The 19,400-nt window shown below is 33.2% G+C and overlaps 1 protein-coding gene across 1 annotated transcript in view; it reads left to right on the top strand.

The window, feature by feature from the left end:
- The first annotated feature begins 2,380 nt into the window (after positions 1–2,380).
- Positions 2,381–19,400, top strand: part of KIF2B (kinesin family member 2B) — a 33,059-nt gene continuing 16,039 nt past the window's right edge. The window contains exon 1 of the mRNA XM_074220538.1: positions 2,381–2,513. The gene's annotated coding sequence lies outside the window, so the exon portion shown is untranslated. The remainder of the gene's footprint in view (positions 2,514–19,400) is intronic.

The following is a 19,400-nucleotide window of genomic DNA, read 5'->3' as shown; positions in this document are numbered from 1 at the left end:
ATCTATGTTTCCTCTTACAACAATCCTATGAGAAAGATGAAGTTATCTTAAACATATTGTCATGTAACTTTTGATGAAAATATGTTATACAGTTGAGAAATCCAGACAAAATTTTTTACTAATTAAAAGATATTTTCACCTGGAGGAGAGGAGAAGGAAGGGGTGATGCACTGCTTTGTAGTAGGAAAACACTCATTGGGAACAAGAAGTCCTTTGGTTCTAGTCCTAAATTTACGAAATAGCAACAACAAAAGCAACTATATGTATGAACTAGGACATGTTATGACTCTTTTTGAGCATAATTCTGTCTTTTTGTAAAAAAAGAGGGTTGTACTACACAATTCTTATGATCCATTCTAAAATTCTAAAAAAATAAATTTATAGAACTCCCAAGCCACCTTCTTTCCTTCATCTTGCCCTATTAGTTTCCTGAACTTATATTTTGAATCTTACCTTATTACAGATTCACTTATCCAGAAACTTCCAGGAAGAAGCATGCAGAATAAATCATTTAGAAATAGTCTTTATTATTGTGAAAAGAACAATGGAACATGATACACCTGGTGACCATGATTAAACTCACAGAATAACATTAAAGTAGAATAGCTTCAAACAGGAAATTGAGTCCTGATTTTAGACATTTCAAAGTTTACTTAACTTCTCTGTGTCTCAGTCATATCTGAAGAACTTATCTACAAAGTAATGTATTGTTATCTTCATTTGTGCTCTGGAGCCAGTTTATACTAAATGAGAAGTCATTGTTAAATTTTCAGTATGAGCATTTAGCAGCCACTACAAATCAAGACTTGATTTATTGTTTTGTTGATTGTCTAGACTTAAGAAAGCAATGGAGAGCATATTAATAATGTAGATTAAACTTAAAAGTGTGTCCTGAGTTTTCTTGAGGAACCTGTTGATTAACCATTTACCAGTATAATCTTGGATGCCAGGCTTATTGGAGGAAATTCCTTACACTGATGAAATCAAAGATCCTTAGAGTAAAACTCAAATTAGCCAGTATTTATACAGTGCTTTAAGACTGACCAAGTGCTTAATCCTTTTGTCAGTCCTGTGAGGTAGGTATTTTTATCATTGACTTTTGTAGATTGAGAATTTAAAGCTGAGAGGTTAAAGGGACTTAACCAGGATATTATAGGTAAATACAAGTCTCATGTATGGAGTTCAAAGAGGACTAATACCTCTGTTGTGAGGTCTTGCATTACCTTTTTCAGGGTTGATCATGTACCGCCTGCCACACAATTCTGACCTCTGCCTCCAAGAAAGCTGTAACATGGACAGTGACCATATTCTAGTAAAAACTGACTTAACAGTTTTTTTAAAGGTTAAGGGTAGCCAAAGGGACATGAAACTATCAGCAATTTAGGGAATACCTACTCTAACCATTTGAAGTCTTCTTTTATTGGAATGGGTGGATAAGAATAATTTATTCCAAAGACCATGAAAGGTGACTGAAGCAAGTACTATGGAAAGTTGAGAAATAGATCAGGCATCAAAGAAGTCTGACCAAAGTCATCCATTGTATCCTGAACCATCACCAATCATCCTGACTTAATTTTTGTCACTGAACTTCATTGACTCTGGAAGAAAGAGTAAGGATGACTTTGCTCCACTCTGTCTCATTTAAATCTAATTTACCCTAAAGTTAATATCACTAAAAAGAGTTTGGTCTTTGGTCTTTGAAAATAAAGGATATACAACAAGTGTTTAGGGAGAAATTTAAAATCAAGCTTTCCAGACTCCATGTCCAGTCTTCTATCCACTTCACTATCTAGGTGACTCTAAATTATGACATGATTGATGTTGCTATGTTACATAGCTAAGCTAGGACTACATGAACTTTTCCATTAGGGCTTATACTGAAGACATTGTTCATTCAACAAGAGTAAGAGTAGTTGTCCTTCTGTAAGGAAGAGGTCCACACTAACCAACCAAGTGATTCATCACATGACTTACAATTATGTTTATTATATTCAGGGGTATACTGTGCAAGACATCCTTCTCATTCGCCTCTATCAGAACCATTCCACTCCATGACCTGATTGATAGAAAACAGGACTACTGGTGATGTTATGGCTACTATGAGAGTCTCCTGGTCTTGAATAAGTTTCTCTTCCATATCAGCAAGGCCCTAGGGCTCGCCATCAATCTTGGACAAAGCAACAACTTGTGATATCTGACAATAGAATGTGACAGCTCCATATATTCAAGTCTGACTCTCAATGGCTTAATTGTCAGTTTGGTCTTTCCTTCCACCAAGATCTGAACTCACAGTGACTCCTCCCAGGCCCACAAAGACTTCCAATCCCACTTCACAGAACTCTGCTCTTTGTTATCTGGTTCCTGAGGAAACTCTAAATCACCTCCATCTTCTCTTGTTCAGCTTGATCTTACCAAGAAAAGGGTATGTGCTTGAGGATTCAATACCATTCATTTTCAGCACTGGTTGATCCAACTGGTGGGTTGTTACAAGAATGCCTAATGGGCCACTTTGGGTAAGTATAACTGACACTGAGAGATCAGACCCAGAACAGAAAACGTTTGGTTGATATAGACAGCAGGGTGGGAGCTGCTCAACAAATAGCAAGCAAAAATATTCCTGTTTCTCTCTGGTAGTTGTGAAATCACTGTGTAATACTCCTTTCTACTTTCATCTCCTTTCCTTCCATATAGAGCTTCACATGCTTACCTCTGGCTGCTCTGCCCAAAAGGAATGTAAATTTTGATTATTGAAATCTGGTAAGATATCTTGAGGTTTACAGACCTCAAATCACTCTGGCTTTCAGAGATTGGTCAATAGTTCTGAGTCCATGTCCCACTTGATCATTGTTTGGGGCCTAGTTGATTGAATGGGTCTTCCCTTCAGAGATTGATTTTTCTTTAGCTAGACCAATCTCTGTATCATTTCTTTCTTCCCTAACCTGAATCATTAAATAAGTGTTCATCTCAAACAGAGCTGCTAAAGACCCTAGTTTAAAAAGACCAAGATCTCTCACTGCATCCAGGACCATCTACAATTCTCATAAACCATATCTGGTCATTGAACTCATATGGCTCTGGAGGACAAAGTGAGGCTGGTGATTTTAGACAGTGCTCCCTCACTTAAATCTAATATATTTCTATGTTATGGTCTCACCTTCCTGATGTCATAGTCCTCTTTGAGAAAGACAAACCCCAAAATATAAAATCACCTCCTTCTATGTGAAATCAAGTAAAGATATCTATGATACTTTGAACAATAAGATTGAAATCTTGTCTAAGCTACCATTTTGACTATAGAACTCTTAATTCAGCAAATGTTTATTATAAGGTTATTATTATAGGCAAAACATTGTCATAGGCAATAATAGGAGAGGGGGGGAAAGGAATAAGCATTGATCCAACACCTATTATGCGGCATACATTAGACTCAGTGCTTTCTAAATATGTAATTTGATTTTTACAATTCTGCAATACTGCTGTGTTATTACTATCTCCATTTTATTGTTGAGGAACCCGAGGTACAAAGTGAGAAGTGATCTAAATATTTAAGGTCAAAGGTTTCAAAGTCTTCTTTGGTTTGGTTACTAGGGTAAGTTCATCAAAGTTAAGTGGATGAATTAAAAATGAACAATTCACTCTTCCCAACTGGTAGCTGACAATTTACTTTGTTTCTATTTTTGTCTGAAAATGACTGTTGCTTTTGACTACATGGCTGTCTTAAAAGAAATAAATGTAATAGACTGGTCTGTTCATATTTCAAACTCTATTACAAAATAAAGCCCTTATAAAAAGATGTGTTAAATAATTCAATGAGCAGATTATTATTGCAATGAATTAAATTAATGGATGTGGTAGATCCCTAATCCCCTAGTGGAAAGTCAGTTTTAATTCTGTAATCCCAACTGGATGTGAAAAACACTTAGATGAGCAGCATAAACACACATTTTCTATTCTGCTTAGAAACATAATAATGGTTTAGAAACATTTATTATGAAAACATCAACTCTATTTGCACATTCTTAAAAAGAATATTAGAAAAAAATTTAATTTTCGTGAGTATAATTTGTTAATATAATTAGAATAGAATACAATTAGGTGCTTTCAGATCTTTCAGTGTTAATTAAAAAGCTAATAACTTGAATAGCTATAAATACTGAATTAGAGGGGCTAATGCTCCAGGCAGTTAATCCTTTATTTGTCATTTCTTAAAGACCATTTAACTAGCTTGCCATGTTTCATTCAGAATGCATCATTTTCTGACAAGGGTCCCTAACCATTAGATTGGGTAGAATTCCAAACTTTACCTGATAAGTCTCCAAGCCATTTGGCACTGCCAACTCCCATTTTCTATTGCTTAGACCGATATCCAGGAAGTAGGGCAATACTGCTGGCAAAGGCACCACCTCTCTTCCTCTAATTAAGGATCTTTAGTCAAAGTAAAATCTTTTTCCTGACAATATGAAGGAATAAGAAGGTATAAACACACACACACACACACAGTTAGAGAAATAATCCTTATTACTTCTGGATAATTTTTGCTAACTGATTGGGTTGGTTCTAATCTACAGTCCGATTTAACATTACTTCACATTTAGCATGATTCTACATGAAATATTTTTTTTATTTTTGTACACATTTATTTATGTAAATATTCTCATCTTCCTTAATAGAATATATGCCTTCTTGAAGCCAGATACTAGCTTTTTTCTTTTTATTTTGTCCTTCTGTGACTACCACCATTTCTAGCATGCAGCAGGGGTTTAGTAAATGGCCTTTCATTGACTGATTGAGTCATTTAAGCTACAATTCACAGATGCCATATTCTAATTCAATTAGGCTACTCAAACTTGTTCCCAAGTCTTTCTATTTGCTGTCTTTGGGCATTCATACAGGCCTTCTCCCAAAACTGAGGAAAAGACCTTTATTTTACCTGTTAACATCCTCTTCTTTCAAAACCTATTTCATTTACATCCTCTTTCACCTATCTATCTTTTACCCAAAGTGTTTTACTTTTTCCACTATTATTCTTGAAGAATTTTGGCTCAATATGTGTGATGCAATGTAAGGGTCTATGAATTGGGAATCAGGAGACCTGAACTTGAATCCAAACCTGGACATTTACTACCTATATAATTCAAGTAAAGTCACAGTTTTGGAGGGTCTCAGTTTTCCTGATCTTTTAAGTTACAGGGCTAGATTAGATGGCACTTAGGGTTCCTTCTATCACTGAATCTATGATCCAGTGTCTCATTTAATCAGACTATCTTGCGATATGCAATTGAGTTCTGCTTAAAGTTAATAGCAAATCCTAGAAAATAACTGCAATGTTTGAATTTGTACTACGTATTTCCATTTGGATGAAATCAGTTGCCAAATTTTATGCAATTGTGCCTTTGAATTGTGTGAATTTGAATACATGTAGCCATTTCATGGGACTTATTGTTCTCACTAATAAAGAACTTTGTATTATATTACTCTTATCCATTCTTTACTATGAACTTAAGTTCCTTGAGGACAAATGATTGTGTATTTATTATTTTATATTAAAAGCCTCCCTAGTTCTTTTTTTGTTCTTCCATGTTAATTTATTTTTTAATAAGAAAATGTATGTTTTTAAGTTACAAAATTTCCTTCCACCCTCCCTTCCCACTCCCCTCCCCTAAGTGGCAAACAGTCAGGTTGGTATTGTACGTAACATATTTTGGATAAACATTCCACATTTTAGTCATTTTTGGTATGAAGTTTAAGGGAAAGAGATACATAAGAGATATTTTTATAAGGTGTTCATCAGATTCTGAAAGGTTGGTTTTTCTTTTCTTTTCTTTTTCTTTCTTTCTTTTTTTTTTTTTTTTTTTTTTTTTTTTTTTTTGCTTTGTTTTTCTTCTTCCGGATGGAGATAACATTGTTCATAGCTGGTCTAATATGGTTGCCCTGACTCTCTGAACTGCTGAGAAGAAATGCTTCCATTAAGGTGGAAAATAAATCTCATAATGTTGTTGTTAATGTGTACATTGTTCTCTTGGTTCTCTTCCCTTCACTCAGCATCAGATCCTGTAAGTCATTCCATGCTTCTCTAGAGTCTGATCATTTATGTTTTCTTATAGAACAATAATATTCCATAGTATTCATGTACCATAACTTGTTTAGCCACTCCACAATTGTTGGTCATCCCTTCAATTTTAATTCTTTGCCACTACCAAAAAAGGAATCCTATAAATATTTTGAAACATGTAGAACTTTTCCCATTTTTAATAATTCCTCCTGGATATGGGTCTAGAATTGGAATTGCTGGATCAAAGGATATGAACAATTTTATTGCTCCCTAGTTCTTTGTATATAGTAAATGCTTAATAAGTATTGTTTGACATAAATTGAAATATTATTTTTCATAATCAGATAGAAATAAGTGCATGTAAATCACTTTCTGCACTATTATGCATTCCTTCATAGTCTCCCCAGTTCACTCTTACACCCACCCTTATTCTTTTTTTGATCTTTAGCATTGTAAATTTATAGTGACATGAACTGCCTTTTACCAGTACCTGAATCTAATACAATAAAACTCTGCTTTAGAAACCCAAACTTATCCTTAAACTATTAGAACATTGGTGAGATGAAGACTCAAAGATCAAACTAGAAATAAGTATGTTTATCAATGCAAAACCAGTCTTCAAAGGAGATTTGATTTCACTATGAGCTGCTATATGTATTTATATATGTATATCTATGCATATATATGTATACATATAGCATTCCACTGGAAAATGTTTTGAAATGAAACAAGCATTTCATCAACTTATCCACAAAGGAGATCAACTGGTCAGTCAAATTAATGTTTTCACAAGTGAGTGAGAATGTGGCTATTTTGTCAGGAAAATATCAATTTTACTTGAAATTATAATCAAATAGTAACATGTTTCCAGGTACCACAAAAAATGCGATTTCACGAAAGCTGGCATTAAAAAGGGAAAAATTAAGAACATCTGAACAGGGAGCTAACATTATATCTTGCCAAAGAAAATGTGCAACCATCACACCTATGTGGCAATTTCAACCCACAATGATTTACCTTAAGGAAATCATTAATTTTTCTCAGCATTTGAAAACAGTTGCATGAAGATGGGACTCACAAAAATACAAGTATGAAACACTGATTGCTGTAGTCTGCTCAAATTGATGTTTCTCAAACTTGCATTGTATTTGAAGGACAATGTTTTTGGTAATAAATTTCTGTTTCTACACAGGCAAAGCAATATATACAGTGTGAGCTATAGTTTATTACCTTGTATTATGTATGAGAAGATTTTGCAAGCAGGTACACAAATGCAAAAGGAAAAATTGCAGTAAAAGCAATTTCTTTTATCAATCTATATATGACAAGAATGATGTGGAAATTTTTCAGAGAGTTCATTTTGGAAAATTCTTGCAACCACTCTGGAAAAAAAAATGTTATTTGTGCATTGCTGTTAGATAATTTCATTTTAATTATGGCTTAGTCTTGTGGGTGTTTCCTATGTGGGAGAAAGAAAAAAAAGGAGAAATTACATTCTATAGATGATTCTCAATAACTGCAAAGAACCAGCTGCTTGGGGAGAAATAATTTTTCAAAAATTTTTAAAACTAAAACTTGGAGTTTAGAGGAGATTCATTATATCCTAGAGTATGTAAAAAAGGAGGAGAAAAAACAGTCTGACATACTCCCTAAATTTGGGAAATTCAGATTCCAAAATAATTCAAAGGTGAAAAATGGGTAGAATTCCATTGACTAATATGCCACAGGAGAAGTTAGCTTATGAAGGTTAAGAAGTTTACAAGAATAAAATACTGAAAATACAAAGGGAAATTCCAATGTGGAGGGAAAATTGGATTTATTTGAAGAAAATAATATGGATATACAGGGAACTTGCCAACCAACTTATATTTTAAAAAGAAATATATATATAAAAGATGGAAGTAAAGCCAGGTAGCAGGGTATAAATATAAACATGTGGCATAGTCCTGTAAAGTAGAACTAGGAATGTTACAGATGTCAATAAGTTGAATCTGGTTAGAGAGACTAAGAAAAATAAAAAAGACTAAGATTTTTTGTTCTACTTTTAAAAAAATCTTGTAGGAGAAAAGGGGAGATCACAGAAGATATGTTTGAAGTATATGAGACTACAAACCCATGCAATTTTTAAATTTTGCTACAGTTTTATCAATCAAGAACAACAACTTTTACATGGGAAATGTTCAATAATATTTAAAAGGGAATTATATTCTCAGGATAGAGATATTCAGAGAATATGAAGAGGCAGTTAGGTGGTATAGTGGATAGAATGCCAGATCTGAAGTCAGAAAGATTCATCTTACTGATTTTAAATCTGGCCTCAGATATTTAGTAGTTATATAAACCCAGTTAAGTCACTTAACTCTTTTTACCTCAACTTTTCCATATGTTAAATGAGCTAAAGAAGGAAATGACATGCCACTACAGTTTCTTTACTGAGAAATGGCATTCACAAATAGGTTCGCAAAGAGTTAGACAGGACTAAAATGTCCAAACAACAATAGCAAAGAGAGCACCAAGCTCCTCTTTATGAATTCAAATCACATAAATCAGATGAAGCCCTCCTTCAGGTCCCAGAAGAATTAGCAGATATGACTGCTGCGCCACTGTCAGTGTTAGTTCAAATACCTCAAGATTGAAAATGGCAAATATGAGATTTCTTCCCCCACCCACCAAAAGAAAGGGGAAGGAAGAGAACATAGTCTGGGCAGTAGAGGTCAATTTATGAGAAAATTATAGGGAAAAATCATCAAAGCAAATATTGACAAACATTTAGAAAAGAAATTGGAGATCACAAAGAGCAAGGATTACTTCACTGAGAATAAGTTGTACCAGACAAAAATCATTTTCTTTTTGGGAAAAATATATTACTAAACTAGTAGATACTGTTGATATAGTTTACCTAGATTTTAGAAAGGTTTTTCATAATGTGTCCCAAACATGTCTGTGAAGAAGATGCAGAGCTGTAGCTTAGAAAATGAAATGATCAGATAGAATACAGGCTGATTGGATGGATTAACTAAAATAACAATTACCACTTCTTCTATGAGAACATGACAGGAGATCTCCAATGAAGTAGCCCAGGGCTCAGTATTGATTCTATAGCATTTTTTTTAAGTGGCTTGCCCAAGGTCATGCAGCTAGGTAATTATTAAGTGTCTGAGGTCGAATTTGAACTCAGGTACTCCTGACTCCAGGGCCAGTGCTCTATCCACTGCACCACCTAGCTGCCCAATTCCACAGCATTTTAGGGTCACAGAATTGTTTGTAAGCAACTGCTAGAAAGAATCAAAAGAGGTTAAGAAGATTCTTTCATGGAATATGGAGATCAACTGTTAGGAGGGTACCTGAGAGACATCATCTAGGGAAGCATTCAGTGAAATATTTTCTATATTTCTCTAAAGGAAATTTCTACTGTAGAATTTCTTATGCCAGTGCAAATTATCACTTATATTGCAACTTAAGTCTTAAAGAGTCAACTGGAGCACTAAGAAATTAACTGAACTTCCTAGTGTCATATATTCAACATTTGTTAGAGGTAAAATTTGAACTTAGATCTTACCAGCTCTGAAGCCAACTCTAACCATTGCTTCATAGTCATAATTACAATTATTTTTTCATTAAATCAATAAACTGTTATTAAGCTCCTATTATGTTCCAAGGTTATGTATATACAAAAACAAAAATGAAATGGCATTCTAAGGAGACAATACTATATTTAGGAAAATATAGTCATAAATTAGTGAATGAATACAAGTTAATGAGGTGCAGTTTCACTAGTAAGTGAATAAATAAGAAAGGCCCTGGGTAGAAGTTACCATATGAAATGTATTTTGAAGCCATTTAATGGTTCTAAGAGAGAAAGGTGAGAAGAGAATATATTTAGGACATGAGTAATAGCCTGTGGAAAGGCATAGAAATACATGATGAACTGTAATGTCTGAGGAATAACAAGGAGACTAGTTTAGTTGGAATATAAAGTATGTGAATGAATAATATATAATAAGAATGAAAGCTTAGTGTAGTTGGGTTTTTAAAGGCTCTCAATGTCAAACTGAGGAGTTTATATCTAATTCTAGCAGCAATAGCTACATTTTTAACCAAGGATTCATAGACCTTCAAGAGGTCTCCATAAGGCTTCCATAGATATCTACATTTTAAAGATTCTATGACCTTGAGTTGGGAAAAAAAATTAATTTTTTATTTCAATTTGAGTATTTTCTTCCTATATAACCTATGTATTTTATCTTATATAGTTGAAAACTTTATATTGAGGTGGATCCATAGGCCTCCCCAGACTATAAAAGGGGTTCATGATACTCATATGCACACATACACACACACATTGAAAGCCACAGTAGTAAAGTTTCAGAAGCAAAATTGAACAGGATTTTTTGACAATAGGATCACAAGTAATAAAAAATTTGAACTTTTCTATTCATTCATTCATTCATTCTGGATTCAAAGCAGAAAATATTCCCTTTTTTTTTCCCTTGACCATAGATCCCATTATTCCCTAGAACTTACATGAAGCTAAACCCTGAATAATGAATATAGACAGCAAAGAATTGATTATTGTAATATTGGAAGATTAGCATCTTAAGTTAAATCTTTTGTTTCACATAAAGTGTTGTTAATCAGTTATGAGAAATGAAATGAAAACTTATGGAATGCCTTTAGCAAGCTTAATGGCAATGGCATTTTTTCATACACACATTGCCAGAGAAACCAGCATGTATAAATCTCATGGTACTATTTTTTTTTTGTTCAACCTTGATTCCTTGCCATGTAATCTGTAATTTATGTCTAAATGAGTGTAAGCAGAGCTAATGTGCATGTTCTTTGTGTTTTTGGCAGATCGAAACCACTTCTGATCCAAACTCTCTCCAATCTGGCCAATTTTCTGCAGTCTTCAAAAGAATCTTTACTTTCGGTCTAATACTCAGCATGAGAATTTCCAGACCCAGAGGAGGTTTTGTTTACAAAATCAGAAGGGAGAAGGATCAAAATGTAGGCAAGAACAGAGGAGGTCCTACAACCTAAGCTGTTCTTGGGTTCATGTTCCAAAATGCAGAATGAGAGCCAATTCAACACTGTGAAAAGGTTAATTTTCTTTCACATTAACTATTTCTCCAACTAGAGCAAAAAGCACTTCCATTATTAACATTCATTAATAATTTCTACTGAGAATCCAGTCCTAACTAGTGAGTACTTTTACATTGTAGTTCAGTTATAGGCAATAAGAAGGTGTCTAGACTTTTGGAGGAAATACTCCTTTCAGTATAAGCATTATACTGAAAACATTATGATATCATAGACCATCTCCTAATGACTTATAGTTGGGAAAGGGGGAATAAAAAAAAAAACAGAAGTACTTATTATAGTTCTTGTTTCACGATAGAGAACATACATACACACATACACACACACACACACACACACACACATATATATGTGTATATATATATATATATATATATATATATATATATATATATATATATATATATATATATATACATACTCTGTGATAAGTAAGAAAACTTTCCCAGAGGGATAGTTTTAAAGATTGGGAGCAAAATTAAAATTCAGCTTTTCAGCTTTTCCTGACTCCAAGTTTAGAAAATTATTGCCCTGAGTCATATTGCTGATACTTCAGCATTTTTCAGATGGAGAAACTAAGAGAGAGTTTTAGTAATGACTCCTAATAATAAATGTCCAAGGTAGGATTTGAAAAGCTATATGGGTTGGACTAATTAATCAATCTACAAGTATTTTTTATGTTTTTGCAAGGCAAATGGGGTTAAGTGGCTTGCCCAAGGCCACACAGCTAGGTAATTATTAAGTGTCTGAGACCGGATTTGAACCCAGGTACTCCTGACTCCAAGGCCGGTGCTTTATCCACTGCGCCATCTAGCCACCCCATTCTACAAGTATTTTAAGTATCGACTACATGCTAGGTAGTGCCCTAGTGTTAAAAAACAAAAAACAAAAAACTGGGAAACCTTCCTCAACAATGAAATCAAATTTTATTAAGAAACAAAACTGGAGTCTACAGTCTGCCCAATATCATGTGATCATCTGAGATGCAAAATTCACATCTATATGTCTCTTAATTCATGAATGGTGCAAAAATGTCATCCTCTAGAAGCTAATTCGTGCAAGATTACATTTTACAGGACATTATGTCCTAGCTTTTTGACTTCTTAACTTTGTTCTTTGTCCTTTAATGGGTCTTTCTTACTTCATTTATTTTAATATAGATATGAATATGTAGGTATGTTTATAGGTATATACTTTATAATGTTTTAGTTAACACTTCTAAGGTTAGCTAACACAAGAATTTCCCTGGGAATACATCATGGTTTGGTTTTTATCCTGGACTATGTTCTAACTATAAATCACACAATACTAAAAGAGTGGAAAGATAAAGCAGATCAAAGCATTCAAGATATTGATTATTGATCTTTTCCCTTTCAATAGGTATTAGGAAAGCAAAGAAAAAAAATGAAAAGTCAGAATCTTAATTCAAGGAATTTGTGATCTCTGAAGTCTTGATAACCCTCTCCTCTCTACTCTGCCTACTGTAGTTTCTTTTAAATATCAACTAAAATCCCATCTTTTATTGGAAATTTTCCTCAATCCCTCTTGATTTTAATGCCTTTCCTTTTACTTATCTCCTATTTATCCTGTATATTGCTTGCTTCACAAATATATTTGTTTACATGTTGAATATCCCTTAAATTCTAAGTTCCTTGAGAGTAGGGACTGTATTTTGCTTCTTTTGTAACCCCAGAGTTTATTTAGCAGGGCTTGACAAATTGGGGGTGTTTTATGAATGCATATTGAATAATTGATCTAGAAAAGAGAGCACAATCACGCTCAGGCATCCAGGCCAAACCATAACTCCAACGTCCAATGCATCATTCTAACTTTAACAACATGTTGTGTCTTCTTCCTTGTGGATAGAATATTCTGAATTACATGGCTTTCTTAACATCCAACAACCCTAAAATGATTATTTATAAATATTCCTGAGAAATAGAAACTATGTAGATGGGAGACTAAGTTCTATAACTTAAAAGAAGAGCAATAGAGAATACTCATTAACTATTCACTAGATTTTAATCCAGTCTGCCATCCATAAATGAAAAGTAAAACTGCTGAAACTGTACTATACTTCAAACTTGAACAGTTATTAGTCATTTAGTAAAATTAAGTATAAAGGGTAATCTGAATTGATTAAATCTTTGAGGCAATTTTAGATTAGTAGAACTTATTTTTAATACCCTTTTCTGCCAACAAGGAGCTAAAATATGTATTAATAAAAAGTATTAATAAAAATTTTCTATACCTCATAAGAGATTCAGTAGAAAATACATTATTGTTCTATCAGTTCATTACAATATCTTACTCATATTGGACTAGTTCATGTATATAGATTTTACATTTAAATGACTTTCATAATCATTATTTGATTAAAAAATCTTTTTCTTCTTTATTAGTGCCACCATCATAGTGCTTTATAAGAAACCAAAAGATCTGGTTTTCTTCTTTGAAATTTGATACAATAGTCATCTGACCTGAAAAACCAGCATGGTGTTTTTCTCACCCAAATTTTCCCAAATAGCTTGGTTGCTCTCTATTTATGTTTTTCTCTCCAATATTCTGTTTTTTAGGACTAAATGAATATTTTTTTTTAATTTAAGGCAATGGAGTTAAGTGATATGTCCAAGGTCACATAGCTAGGTAATTATTAAGTGTCTGATCTGAGGTCCTCCTGACTCCAGGGCAAGTGCTCTATCCACTGCACCACCTAGCTGCCCCCAGGACTAAATGAATTTGTTTTTTCTCTTTTTTTTAAGGCAATGGGGTTAAGTGACTTGCCCAAGGTCACACAGCTAGGCAATTATTAAGTGCCTGATCTGAGGTCACATTTGAACTCAGGTATTCCTGACTCCAGGACCTGTGTTCTATCCACTGCATCACCTAGTTGCTCAGACTAAATGAATTTGAAAGAGAATGAGTACATACAATGGTTGTTCCCATAGTGTTCAAATAAATCAATTTTATTATATTTACCAAGCAAAAAATTCAAATCATCAGCAAATGTAATGAGACTTCCAAGGTTACAAAGAACATCTAAATCTTTTACTGTAATGAATTATGAGACTAGTTACCTGTGACTTAAGAGATGATTGATCTTTCCTGGAATCTCTCATTATTAAGATTTCTCTGGGGGCACCTAGGTGGTGCAGTGGATAGAGCACCAGTCCAGTCCTGGAGTCAGGATGATCTGAGTTTAAATCCAAACTCAGACAATTAATATTTGCCTAGCTGTGTGACTTTGGGCAAGTCACTTTACCTCATTGCCTTAAATACAAATAAAAATAAAAGATTGCTGTGATTTAAGCCTGTACAATCCTAAGGAAGTTAAGGAACAATTCTATGGAGAACTCAGGTATCCAGATTAAGATGATTCAAAGATAAAATCTAGCTGACTGAATCTCAATGAATCCTGACAAGAACACAGATCTTGATATGATATTGTTTCATCTTCCTTACAAAGGTCTATGTTTTCTCATGATCCCCTATGCTGACTACCATTAGGTACTAATAAAGGCAGGCTATTTACATAGAAGGAAAACTAAATAACTTAAAATCTGTACTTTGAGATTTGGGGGTATTAACAATTGACACAGGCACTTAAGCAGGGAGGGATACTCACATTTCTGACTCATTGTTGAACTTAAAAGTTTATTGGATGTGGTGTTCCTCCCACTTATCTTGTTTTGCAGATGACTGAAATTTGAACTATACTAGAATCTCACAGACACATATATGAACACATATGCATGTATGCATATGTTTATATATGTACATATGTATACAATGATCCAGTAATATAGTTGTTGCTGTTGTTGCATGTGTTTTTATATTTATACATATTATGTTTGCAATGTGAACCATAATAGTTCTTATGGCAGTAATTATATTTACTGAACAAAAATTTAATTTACCAATAAATGAAATGAAACCTGTAGATTAATTTTACAAGATCACACAAAAAATCTAAATCCCTGGCTATAGGGAATTGTGGGACTAATAATAATCCAATAAATACAATACCTATATCTATTACTGTATAAATATAAATATAAGATAGATAGATAGTCTATAATTACAATATGCATATCCATATAGATATGTAACCAACACACAAACTCAAGAGTATTTTAATAGCAAATGGTGTCCACAAAATCCCTTTCATTAAAATATATCTTCAATATTATAGATGCTCCAGGATGCTCTATGTGATTCTTTATGACACCATTTCACTAGCATAATTTTTCATTATTTACCATGTAACTGAAAATGCATTGGCAGGCAAACTCTGTGAAGAACAGATGACTTTATTATTATAGGCTTGATACTTAAATGACCCATGCAACTTCTCTAGGGCCCTCATCCTCATTTAAGTAAAGGCTTCATTGATGTCTGTCTGAAAACCAATAGAACAGAAAGACTAAAGCAACTTGAAGTGAGTGGAACTTTTGCTTTACTTATGCCAAAGTATTTTTTATATAAATTCAGCATGTCATGAATTCTCTGCCAACATCTCTGGGAACTGGGATGGAAACAGAATGCTATTTAGTAAAAGTAAGAGAACAAGGTATTCCTAGGATCTCTTCATCCTCCCACATTAATTAGGTAAAATTCTGGTCAAACAGATGGATATATATCAATCCTTGAAAACAACTCTTTCTCTACCTGACCCTCAAAAAATTTCAAAGTTTATAAGATAAAAATCAGAATGTTTAAAAAGTAAACAAGAAATCTTCTTATATTGTTCTCTTAACAAAGCAATTTCTTTTTTGTTCTTTCTTGCCTCTAGTTGTGTGTTAATAATCAATTATTTATCTAGTTTCACAGCTTTTGTTCCTTGCCATTATTTAGTTTTTCCCATAAAAACAATTAAATATAACCATTGTCATACACACACACACACACACACACACACACACACACACACACACACACATATATATTAGGATGGCTCTGTGAATGTGAACAGAGGAGCATGTTTTGTCAGAAATGGTAAAATATTTGTTAGAGATTGTTATTAATTTTGGCAAAGAAACCACTTCCCATCAGCCCATACATGCTGAATTTAGCAGCAATCTATCTATCATGTCACACATAGATTCTTTTTAATATGAGAAAAGAATGAAAGGTTACATCTGGTACTTAATACTTCCTACTTAATAATTCCCTTAGCAGATCATACAATATCACAATTGATTGAAGAGTAAAACTTCTTTTCAAGTAGTTGTTTTATGTCCAAGGCTTGAAAAGCAATTTTAAATGAGTACAAGCACCTTCTCTTCCCCTACCCCTGGCCCCAAACCATTTCCATCCTATTGTGCATTCAGGTAAATAGTATGAACTGATCATTCAGATATTATATAAAATGTTGGTTCCTTAACTATGAGCTTATAACCACATATGTATAATTTCTGTGATCCGAGTAAAGAAACAATCAACCCCTCACATCTCATTTTGCTTTGTACTTTCCAAGTATGTTAATCACAAATTGTTGTTTAACAAAATTATTTGCGTCTTATCACACTATGAAATTTCTCTGGAACTCTCCTTGTATGTTTGGCCAACAGTTTAATCACAATATATCTAGAATCGAACTCTTTTCTTACTCTACAATCAATGCCTTCTTCAAACTTCCCTTTTGTATAGCATGGACATTACCACCCTTGTAGACGCCCAAGTATGTGATCCTACATTCATAGCTGACTCTTCCTTATCACTTCTCCCCTCCACATATTCCCCAAATCTGATGAAATGCAAAATCTTAACAAGTCTGCTTTCACTACCTCTCATCCGTCTATTTATATAACCAATACTCTAGTCCAGGAATAAATCACATATCACCAAGACTAGAGCAGGAACTTCCTGAATGATCTCTTGCTTTCCAATTTCCTCACAATTCATTCTCTATACATCTACAAAAACAATTCTACTAATAAATAAATATGATTATTTTATTACCTTGCTTAAAATTTTGAACTGCACCATCATCCAGTTTTATAAAATTTTCATATTTTCAAAGCATTGTACATATATAATAACATTTAATCTTCATTACCTTTGAGGTAATGTCACTATCATATCTGTTTCACAGTTGGGGAAACTAAGTTTATGATAGATTAAGTGCCTTGAATAGAATCAAATAGTATCTGACATAGAATTAAAGTTCAGAGCATCTTAATACTAAATACACTATCATTATCCCATCTAGATATTTATTAAAGTTCATCACAGGCTGGCTGTAGTCTACCTTTCCAGTCTTATTTCATATTATTTTCCCTGTACAATCCAACTGACAGACTTACTTGTTGTTCTCAATTCTTAAAATTCTGTCCCCCATCTTCATGTTCAGCTGTCCTCTTGCCAAAAACACACTTCCCTTTTCACCTTCAAGTCTCAATTTAAATGATATCTGTTATGAGAAACTTTGTTGCCCTTTTGCCTTTTAATTCTCATTGTCTTCCATGATGCTTGGCACAGAGGAGAACATTTAATAAGTACTTACTTATTTTATTGTTATGGCTACTTTTAATGTTGCTTTCTTTTCCACATTATTTGTACTTATTTTCTTGAATGAACATTTTTGAACTTATAATAGATGAGCTGCTTTGTTGGGGCTGTTTCTGTTTCTTTTATCTGTTACCTTATCACCTATTTTATGTTTACTAAATTCTTGTTGAATGAATGAGCAAAGGAAAAGACTGGGTCTTTATATCTGTGTCTTTTCCCCATCATCTAGCATACTGTTGTGTACACTGTTGACAATAAATGCTTGCTGAATTTTTTAAGTGTTTAAATACATGGAGAATAAACAAGCCCATATTATCTTTCTATATTTTTAATAAACATGACAAAAACAATATTAGTGGAAACACACATTCATTACAATTGCTTTGCATTCATATACTTATATTTGTTGACTTATTAAGTAAATTTTGACCATTAGAATATTTAAAGCAATCGTGTAAAAATTGGCAATTAAGCAGTGTTCCTTAAAATGTTCAGAAAAGATGACTTGAAATAAATGTAGTTGTCATAGTAACAAGCTTTGCCTATGGAATATAAAAGTATTAAGAAGGTTTGGACTTCACTGACTTCATTAAGTCTGGTACATGAATAAATGTTGAAATATCAGAAATCAGAAATTTAGTTACTGTAGCAGAATGTCATTAACATACCCTTAAGTATTATTATTTTTCAATAGATATAAGGTTTGCAAGATGTGACAAAAGAACTCTTTAGAAACTGGAAAGTTTTAAAGCTTGTCCTTATCAATTCAAAAATATACAGAGATATTCTGAATATTTCTGATGGCCAAAATCAACTCCAAAATCTACTCTACATTGCTACCATGTACCAGGGAAACCCAACATTCACTCACATCCCAGTAGTGATCAAACAAACAGAACAGCTGCTTGGTGTCAATTTAGTTTCATGCTCAAAGGCTGCTTGTTTGATACATCTCTCCTGGGAGATTAGTATTTAAAATGAGACTAGAAATCACATTCCGTCCCATAAAGCAATCTTGACAGACTCCAAACTGGGACTATACCTGTAACTAATCAATGTAAATTACTGAGTTCATTTTCTAAAGGTAAGAAAGCAAAAACTATTATATCCTCAAAAAAAAAAATACACTACCTGAGGAGGCTTGGAGACAAAAGCAATTTTAAATAAACAAGTTACATCATTTGTTTTTGTCTACTACAAATATGCTGAATACTTAAAGAAACTTAGCAAGTACCTTTAAGCTTATTGTAGGCAAGGGTCATGTCTTATACTTTAAAAATATATTTTTAAAAATGTCTAACACACCTAACAGTTATGTATAAAAAGCAACTATTGCTTTAAAACATTTTGATTTAAGTTTATTCCTCTTTTACAAAAGAGAAAGTTTATGTTCCTCCTGCCCCTCAAAGTCATAAGTAATAGAATGTGATACCTTGTGGGGAAGACTAAGCCCTTAACTTCTCAGGTCTTCAGCTTCCTTATTTTTAAAATAAGAGGGTTAGAATAGGTGATCTCATAGATGCTTTCCCATTATGAAATTCTATGCCACAAAGTAGTTCCTCTATCATTTTTTTCAGGGAAAATGAAAAAGAAAAGAAAAGAAAAAAGATGTATTAGGTAATTCAACTCATCCTAACTCCTGTCAATTATTTTTAGCTTCAAAGTAAGCCATTTATCTTCTGCTGTATGCATTCCACTTTTTATTCATAAACTCAATATTTATCTATTCTGTAAATAC

Source organism: Macrotis lagotis, chromosome 2 (genome assembly GCF_037893015.1).
Source record: "Macrotis lagotis isolate mMagLag1 chromosome 2, bilby.v1.9.chrom.fasta, whole genome shotgun sequence".
Taxonomy (NCBI): Eukaryota; Metazoa; Chordata; class Mammalia; order Peramelemorphia; family Peramelidae; genus Macrotis; species Macrotis lagotis.
This window is presented reverse-complemented; position numbering and strand designations above follow the sequence as displayed.